We start from the raw sequence: 9,923 nt of genomic DNA, 5'->3' as shown, positions 1-9,923 counted from the left end.
TAAATTACTCAAGTGCAAAAGTGTTTGCAGTTGAAAAATTTCTAGAAATTAATCACTAAAAACTATAATTAAAAAGAATACTTATGTGCATTTTAATTATTTTAATGATAATTTTCCAGTTACACTCCTGTTAACTCCAGTTACACCGTCAGGATCAGGTCTTGCTGAGGCTGCTGTTCTCACATACCTCCTTTCATGAATGGTCCTTTAAGCAATGGGTGTGGCCTGAGCGTCTGGCGATCGCCTCGGTGAGGCTTTCGGGGCGGACAGTTGCACCTCAGGCGAGACCCAGCAGCGCAACCGCAAGGCCTTTCGGCAATTGTAGTCCACTCAACCGTCTCCTATGATGGCGGCGTCGGCGCCTGAGGACTACATGTCCCACAGTGCTATGCGTCGGGGGCCCTGGCGCCCGGAAGGCCGCTCTCTCTCCCTGTGGCAAGGCGGCTAGTTCAAGTTGCCATAGCGGCGAGGTGGGGAGGAAGCTGAGCAGAGTTGGGCGGTTGGAGCCGGCGGGGTGGGGGTGCCCTGATGCTGAGGTCTCTCGTGAGGTGAGGAGGGGGCTCGGCCCCCGTGGCGTGTTGGGCCTGGGTGGCTCCGGAGTAGGACCCGGGGGCGGGGGCCAAGTGGTCAGAGCCCAGGGGGGCTGCTGGGAACCACTGTAGGGGCTGGGCCCCGGGAGGACCTGTGGGGCAGTGCATGGGCGAGATGTCTGTCCGGTGGGGTACTGCAGTGTTGTGTTTAGAAAGCTGGCCTTGAGCTGCACAGAGAAAACCACAGTTGCCAACTTTCACGTGGTAAATAAGCACCCTGACTTCCACAATAAGCTAAAAATCAAGCGAATCCCATTTCAAAATAAGGCCAAAACGAGCCAGTCCCTAAGAACCCCAACCCTCTATGTGTCTAGATCTCCCTGGCGAGCAGTCTGGGACTATATTGGGCCCGCTGTGCACACTTCCTTGCCCCTGCTTGCTCGGAGCTGACCAAAAAAACAAACAAACAAACAAAAAAAAAACAAGCAATAAGCTACATGCCAAAAACTAGCCAATAAGCAACTCACAAGCCAATGAAGCCGAAAACAAACCCAATTTCTGCGTTATTTTTGTGGGTTTGGCATGTCTGGAGGAAACATTCTACCTTGATGTCAAAAGATGGTGTAGCAGCATTTGTGAGACTATCATAACCATATTAAAAATTAGGATGTCAGTTCTACAAACACTGAATCTTTCTTAAGCATGAAAGTGCTTGCACTTCCTCTTAGCACGCTTATTTGAATAAAGAGGAAGCTTAAAAGCTATATGAAAATCTAGTAGAAAATTGTTTTTCTGTCAGACGAAATGTCCTCATTCAGTCATTTTTTGTTTATTTAGCACTTTATTTACTAGTCTCCTTTTAGCACTGCAACCATTGCATTTTTTAGCAAACCTCTTGTTGGACAGCTAAAAATAAACCCCTTAACCCTCTATGTGGTAAATCTTCATTTCCTTTGTGCTACTTCTACGGTTGTTTCTTTTTTCTTGACCTCATTTGGTGGAAACACTTCTTGGAACTTTATTTTGTTTTTAGCAAATTAACTTCAGTGCAGGTCAGCATTACTTTTATTTCAGTGTTTAAAAATTCAGTAAAAAGAAAACAACTATGCTCTTGGAAAAAGCTTCTGTCCAGTTTAAATATCTGAGTCAAAGAACCCAAAGGTGCCTGTCCTGGGGCACTTAGGCAAGGTATAATTTCTGCTCCACACTGTCCGAGTGTCTCCCCTCCCTTCCCACTCAAAAAGGTACATTGCAAGAGGAAAGTCTAAACCCAGAGTTGTGAATTCAATCCTTGAGGTGGCCATTTAGGGATGGCGGGCGGGGGGAACTGTCAGGGGTGGTACTTGGTCCTGCTAGTGAAGGCAGGGGACTGGACTCGATGACCTTCAAGGTCCCTTCCAGTTCTATGAGATAGGTATATCTCCATATATTATTATTAAAGTCAGCTGCTTATAAGGACTGGCAGGAATCAGAGCACCAAATGTTACTTTTTGTTTAGAAACAATCATGCTTATAGAAGCTAGAGGTAGAAAAGATCTTACTCCTGGGAGAATTCTGTGCAAAAAAATTAAAAATTCTGCGTATTTTATTTATCAAAATAACACAATATAATCACGCCAGTTTCAATTATTTTGGTAATTTATTTCAAAATACCTGTCAGCAAGTATGTCTGTAACAATACAGGCAACAAAAAATATTCAGGATCTGTTTTTTGACAAATAGATTCCCTACTAGGCATATTAATACAAAACTTTGAGTAATAATTCATTTAAACTACAACACAGAAACATGTGCCCGCATCTCTCAGAAGCAGTGCAAAGGCTTGGAGGAGTCAGGGGTAATGGTGGAGCTGAGGGAGAGTGAAGTAATTGCTGGGAATGAGCCTGGGAGTGAATCTGGCGGTTTGTTGGGTGTGCATGGGAGAAGTTTGGAACAGGGTTTTTTTTTAAGGAAAAGGTATTGTTAGGCAGTTGGGGAGCCTCTCCCATGCAGAACTTGTCTGACCCCTAGCCTCTCCCATTCAGTCAGGCACATCTGCACCTATCACCATGTGTCCCTGCATCCCCCTTCTGTCCCATCCCTATGTGTCCTTGCCCCAGACTCAGCCACTCCTTACCTCCATCCTCAAGTGGTCCAGCACCCCAACTGAACCACCCTTTGCCCCACCCCATCCGGCCCTGTACTCCCATTCAGCCCTGCCCCAGTGTATCTGCCCCACTAGCCCTTGTGAACTCAGGTCTTTGACACCCCCCAGCAGTCCTGTGTACCCCATTCTGTGTCCTGTCCCCCCACATCCTGTTCCTCCTCACTTGGCCCCATGGGCAGGGCACTGTGAGGAACGCACCCTCTCCTCTTCCATATCGCTGGCTGCTACTGCCGGTGAGCAGGCTGCTCTCTGTTCTGGTGCCACAGCAGCTCCTGGGTGGTGAAAGGTGTAACTTTAGTGCCTCTCCAGCAGAATATATTTTCTATAGAGGAAAAAAAAATCTGCTGGGGACATGAATTCTGCACTTGCGAAGTGGTGCAGAATTCCCACAGGAGTAAGATCTATTAGATCATACAGTCCATCTCCCTGCTAATAAAATGATTGTTCCCTTTTAGTACACTTTCTAGTATTTTGTCCTGCCTAATTTTAAATATTTCAAATTATTGATTTTTTTCCACTAGCTAGGGAAGGGTGAGGAGATTACTGCCTGAATGCTGACCCTTGACCGTAGTCGGGACTCTTTGTCTATCATATCAGCCTTTAGCTCAGTGGTGCCCAAAGTTTTCCTGTCGCGCACCTCCCCCCACCCCCCTTACCAGTAATGGAATCTGTCCACATTCTCCCTCCCCTCCCCCCTATTACTGAGCAGTTAAGGCTTCCTCAGCTTGGGCTGAAGGTGGAGCTGGGGATAGAACTGTGGCTGGGTCCAGAGCTGGGCTGGGTGTCACTCCCTCCCCACCCCCTGTGTGAGCTGACCCGGGTCCTGCCACATGCCCCCTGAAGTTCCTCAGTTTGGGGACCACTGCTTTGGCTGGTATGTCGTTGATAAACTTAAAGCCTCCCCATAGGGATTGCTATACCAATGGCCTGTGTAGTTCAGGATCCGTTCTCAGATATCTGTCTGTACCAGATACTTCAGAGGAAAATGAAGAAAACATTAAGCGGGCAATTATGGAATAACCTGCCCACGAGGGGAGTTTCTTCCTTTCACCATCATTTTAGAAGTTGGCATATGCCCTTAAGTAAGAATGCTTATATTCCTTACAAACTTGTTTGGCTATTACTATCTAATGTATCTGTGGATGTTCTTATTAGCCATATGACTATTCAGTTCTTCTTTTCTGAATTGCCTGATATGTTGTGGTAAGGAGTGCCGTGCTTGTTTCTTGTACTTATTTAGGCCATGTCTATATGTACAGTGCTGCAGTGGTGCAGCTGTACAGGTACAGCTGTACCAATGGAGCGCGTGTGGTGAAGATGCTCTGTGCCAACAGGAGCGGCATAAAGCAAGGTCGGTGTTAGAAGTTCTCCTGCAGACATAAGCGTTTGTGTGCACAGCTCTATGTCAGTGTAACGTGTGTCACTCGGGGTGTGGAATATTCACTCTTCTGAACGATATAAATTTTGCCAATATAGGCTGTAGTGTAGACATAGCCTTAGGTGAGTACTGTGTGACTATTTAATATACTAATGCATTTGTGCAAGACTAGTGTGGCATGAACTACTGTGGTGTGTGTGTGTATTTGTGTGTGTGGGGGTTGTTACTAAATCTTCAATAGGTAGAAATTAGTAGCTTAATTACACTAAAGTGATGTCTACACTATAAGCTAAGGGGATGATTCCTCTGCTTGTGTACATGTACTTATTTGTTCTAGCATGGATATAAATAGCCATGTAACCATGGGAGGGCAGGTAGTGGCAGCGGATGCATGACTGAGCTGAGTACAAACCTGCCTGAAATCCGTGGATATGTACTTGGCACGTCTCAGCTGTGCCTCTGCTGCAGCTACGCTGCTATTGATATTTGTGCTAGCTCTCATTGAGCTACCACAAGTATGTGTGTACACCAGCAGGGTAATCAGACTCCTTGCTTATAGTGTAGGTATAGCCTAAATGAATACTGGAACATAGTTTCTCTCCATCCTCTCCACCCAGTCCTCCTTGAAGGAATGCTGTCAAATGACCCGTAAAATATTTTCTTATTTTTACTTTCTCTTGATTCCCTCCAATCCACCCTGCACTTAGATGTTCTTAAAATTAGATAGTTTCAGAGTTTTAGAAAAGTCATTTTCTCTAGTGTTGAAGATAAACAATCAGAGCTGCTATTATTTTTGGACCCAGATATTGGAAATAAATGTGGTGATGGAGAAAGAAGAATGTGGGACAAGAATTAGGCTCCAGTCCTGCAACTGGATCTGCTAACTTGCACCTCTGCAGCCAGGGAAGCTCTACTGAGGTGAAAGGGTAAATTTTTCTAGTTATCTTATAGGATGTTTCTGTTCTGTGTAACAGGCCTTTTGAGCCAAATTGAAAACATGCTTATTTGATCTTGCATTCCCAAATACCAATACATAGCACATCATCTTATGTACTTAAAAATAATAAAGAAAACAATTCTAATCACATCACATCTCTTTCCCCTCTGGAAGGGAAGAGCGAATAAATTATATGTGGCAAACACAGATCAAATAGGATTTGTATTAAACAGGCAGCTGACAGATAATATGCTGAATTTTAGACCTGATCTTTTCACTCTTACCAATGAGCCCATCTATTTTTGTCACGAGATGCAAAAAAAGCTTGTGGCAGAGTAAATTGTCAGTTCTTAAAAGATACTTTATATACATTTGGCTTAGGCCATAAATTTCAAAATTGGATTTCCATCTTGTATTCCAAACCATATGCTGCTGTAAGAGTAAAAGGATATCAGAAAAATTCTCCTTCTTTAGATGCACACACCATGGATGCCCATTGTCTCCTCCTCTTTTTGCCAGGGTAATGGAGTCATTCATCTTCTAGTTGATAAGAAATAATCCTTGTATAATGGGAACACAAATTAGTCTTATACAGATGATGTCATGGTATTTGTTATGAATCCAGCTCACACACTACTAGATCTGAAAGAGAAAATCTTAACATTTGTCAAAGTGTCAGGATTTAGTATAAACGATGACAAGTGAGACCACCTGGGTGTAGGTGTGGGCTATGATCTACTGAAAGATATAAAAGATAAATACGAACACAAATGGGTAGCTACTTCAGTAAGATATCTGGCAATCCACATTTCTAAAAAATGTCAAAACTTATAGAATTATACGTTTTTGATTAAAAATATCAAGAGATCTGAAAAATTGGTCAAAATTTGAATTGTAGCGGTTAAGGTGAATATTTTACTCTGAATTAACTTCCTTTTCCAAATGCTCCTGTTTTAGTCTCTGGGAATTTGTTAAATCAATGGCAATCCATGATAAACAAATTCACTTGGGGAAATAAGAAATCCAGGGTTAAGCAATCTGCTTTACAAAGGCAGTGGCAAAAGGAAGGATTAGCTCTACCAAACATTAAACACTGGCTATTCAGATCACAAACCTGATGTACTAGATAACATCAAACCCTAATCAGGACTGGCTGGAGATAGAACAAGCTCATTATTGTGCAATCAAAGTACACATGATTCCCGTGGATAAAGAAATCCTATAGGCCAAAATCAGTATATAGCCGCCCTTTTATGAAAGCAACAATAGAAACTTGGGGTAGCTTTCTAAATAAATTAAGCTCATACCCCTCATCTCTTGTAACCTCAATAAAAACCTGGAAGTTTTAACATTTGGGAACTTACCGGTACATCAAAATTCGGCCAACTGTTTAGAGACAATATATTTAGCTCAATTGATGAAGTACACTAGCAAAAGACACCAAAATTCCAGTATATAAATACCTACAATTGAGACTTTTCAACCCATCTCTATGAAAAAGCAAACCTAAGCAGAAAATTGATGCAATTTGAAAAACTACTCACTACATCCACAAAACACAAAGGTTTACTCCCCATTCTGTACAGAGTAATCTCTGTTACTTACAGGAAACAACTATGTTCATGAAAAGATGAAAAATTGGCATAGGAATAGATGCCAAAACTGAGGAATGGGAGAACATATGGAGCAGGGGTCGGCAACCTTTCAGAAAGTGGTGTGCCGAGTCTTCATTTATTCACTCTAATTTAAGATTTTGCTTGCCAGTAATTCATTTTAACATTTTTAGAAGATCTCTTTCTATAAGTCTATAATATATAACTCAACTACTGTTGTATGTAAAGTAAATAAGGTTTTTAAAATGTTTAAGACGCTTCATTTAAAATTAAATTAAAATGCAGAGCCCCCCGGACTGGTGGCCAGGACCCGGGCAGCATGAGTGCCACTGAAAATCAGCTCACGTGCTGCAGGTTGTCTACCCCTGATATGGAGCAATGGTCCCCACACCTTAATGAACACATTAATAAAAGAAAACCTTGTTACCATTTTTTATCAATGGTACCTAGCGCCTCTTAAAATTAAACAAATTTATGGTGTAGGGATGGGTAAATGCTGAAGAAAATGTAATGAAATGGAAGGATTTATCCATCTGTGGTGGAAATGCCCCCAAATGAAGACATTTTGAAATGCAGTTGGACGCAGCATAAAGGAGCTAACAGTGCCAGCTATCAGATATTTTTATTATCAGATATTAGTATTTTTATTAAATTGTCCTGAAAACTCTGCATCTTACAAAAGCTATGGAGAATTGATCATTTATCTATTAGTTCTTGCTAAAATTACTATGGCAAGGTGGTGGAAGAAGAGTGATTCTGCTAAATCTATTGATGGGTATAAAAAAATCTGGGAAATTCTGGTAATAGAAGAATTAACTCAGTTTTTACAGGGGAGAAGGAAAAAAAGATAACTACTTAGAAACCTGCCAGAATTTTTTGGCGTTTGCTGAAGAGGGCATTGTCTGCCACCAAACCTGATGGTTTGAGAAGTTTTTTTGAATACTAAGGAAGAGAAAAACCCTTTCAAACATAGTAAATGTTAAACTCAAAATAAAGGCATTAAAATAGGAAGAAGAAGGAGAAAAGCTTAATATTGTATAGAGTTTTGATTGGACATCTAATAAATAGATTACACATCTCAATGTCAGAAAAACAGAAATTTGGACCTAAATATGAGGTGAAATACTTTAATTGACACTATGAACTGAAAGTACAGAAAAGGAAGATGAAGAGTAGAAAAGCATCAACCAATATATGTTATCAATATCACAAAGTTGAAGAAAATGACTAGAGGCAGGTTTTGTCAGTACAACTTTACAGACTTCCGTAGGCCAATTAATAATTGCGTACATGTGTGTATAATACTAAGTTTACCTCTATTAAAATTTTTGTTATAAAAGAATGGATCTATTAATAAAATAAAAAAGAGATATATATGGTAGATATAAGCCCTTATGAACTTGTATTCTGTAAAATGTTCCCATATTTGAATACAGTTGTGAAAAATCAAGTTTGCTGAAACAATACTAACCACGACTTTGTGATCAGTGTAGACTAGTAAATCTTTCTGAGCACTGTTTCAGTTAATTGTGATTAAATCCTAGAATTTAAGGTTGAATGTGATTTTGTTCTAGTGTATACTAATTGCAAAATTGTGATTAGTATAGTTTCAGTGTCAACAGTTTTCAAATAGTGACATTTTTGTAGCAATATGTCTATCCTTCGTTGGAAGGTGCTTAGATACCATGGTAATGGATCTGGTGTATAAAAACCAAAATAGCACAGAGATTAGTCAGTGAATTTTCTCCACCTACTAGAGGCAGAGATTGGATTGCCCTGTGACTTTCAGGCTGCATGAAATTGTGGCTCCTCAGGTGGTCATTTGTATTACTTATGATTAACCCCAGTCCTGTAAACAAAGCTATTCATGTGCACTGTGGTAATTGTAGTATGTGCAGTCTTGATCCTACTCCAGTTGATATCAATGGAATAAGATTGAGCCCTGTGTAAGAGCTACTTAATTTACAGGATTTGTGGGAAATAACGTTATATGTGTAGATTTCAAAAGATATCTTTCTGCAACAATTATATGTGGGTTTTTACTCAGACTAGTTTGGGTGGAATCCAGAGGTTAAAGACTATACACCTTTCAAGGTAAATATATTTTCCAGGTTAACTTGACACATGCAGTATCTCTTGGTTAACTGTGTGCACACGCTGGACAGAATTGCATACAGCTGTCTTGCAGGCTGGTTATGAAGCTTACAGTGATAGAGATTTGTTTTTAAATAAATTATATGGTAGTGAACATAACCTACTCAGAAGATACTAATCTTTCACGGTGGGAGAGAATTCATTCTTGTTGCTTTCTCCATCTAAGCCTCATCAGTATTCTGATCACTGTGCTATATTTTATAGATCAGGGGTCGGCAACGTTCGACACGCGGCTCGCCAGGGTAGGCACCCTGGCGGGCCGGGCCAGTTTTATTTATCTGCTGACGTGGCAGGTTCGGCCGATCGCGGCCCCCACTGGCCGCGGTTCGCTGTCCCGGGCCAATCGGGGTGGCGAGAAGCGGCGCGGGCGAGCGATGTACCACCCTGTTATAGATAATGATAAGATTTTATCATGATTATTTTTAGTAAAAGTCATGGGCAATAAACAAAAATTCATGGAGCCTGTGACCTGTCTGTTACTTTGCTAAAAATAACCAGGGGGCAGGGCTAGGTACGGGGGAGGAATGGAGTCCCAAGGCCGGGGGGCCCAACAGGCCGAGCCCTCTGCCATGGTGGGGGGCACATCCCAGACTCCAGTGGCCGCAGAGGGACATGCAGCCACGGGGAGGCACATAACCCCACTTCAGAGCTGGCCCAGCTACATGACACGGGTGCCTGGCCCCAACTGCAGCCCCCACCAAGCCCCGGCTGCAGCGGGGTGGGGGCACATGGCCCTGGAAGTAGCAAGGGGGGTGCATGGCTCCTGGTGCAGCCACTGGGTAGGGGCGCACAACCCCAGCTGCAACCCCTGGTGAAAGCCACAGGGCTGGAGTGCACGGTCCCGGCTAAAGCCCCCAGGAAACCTGGGACGCTGCAGGGCTGGGGCGTGCGGCCCCTGCCAAACCCCCACCAAGCCCAGGACTCTGGACACCGCGGGGTTGGGGCGCATGGAACCTGACAAGCCCAGGACGCTGCGGGGCTAGGGCGCATGGCCCCGGCTGCAGCCCCTGGCAGAAGCCGCGGGGCAGAGGTGCACAGCCCCGGCTGCAGCCCCCTGCCAAGCCTGGGACACCTTGGGCCTGGGGCGCGTGTCCCCTGCCAAGCCCAGGAGTCAGAAATCTGCGAGGTTGGATCGCGTGGCCCTGGATGCAGCCTGTAGTGGAAG

The 9,923-nt window shown here is 43.1% G+C and overlaps 1 protein-coding gene across 3 annotated transcripts in view; it reads left to right on the top strand.

Annotated features, from left to right (window-relative positions):
• Nucleotides 1-448: 448 nt before the first annotated feature.
• Nucleotides 449-9,923, top strand: part of CEP128 (centrosomal protein 128) — a 409,764-nt gene continuing 400,289 nt past the window's right edge. For 2 of the 3 annotated variants that reach the window (XM_054028732.1, XM_054028729.1), the window contains exon 1: nt 449-548. The gene's annotated coding sequence lies outside the window, so the exon portion shown is untranslated. Of the gene's footprint in view, nt 549-4,857; nt 4,973-9,923 lie in introns of all 3 variants that reach the window. The other variant, XM_054028731.1, reaches the window with a different exon arrangement.

The sequence above is a fragment of the Malaclemys terrapin genome, chromosome 4 (assembly GCF_027887155.1).
Source record: "Malaclemys terrapin pileata isolate rMalTer1 chromosome 4, rMalTer1.hap1, whole genome shotgun sequence".
NCBI classification, from domain to species: domain Eukaryota; kingdom Metazoa; phylum Chordata; order Testudines; family Emydidae; genus Malaclemys; species Malaclemys terrapin.
Note: the sequence above shows the minus strand (reverse complement) of the source record. Positions and strands in the feature narration are given on the sequence as shown.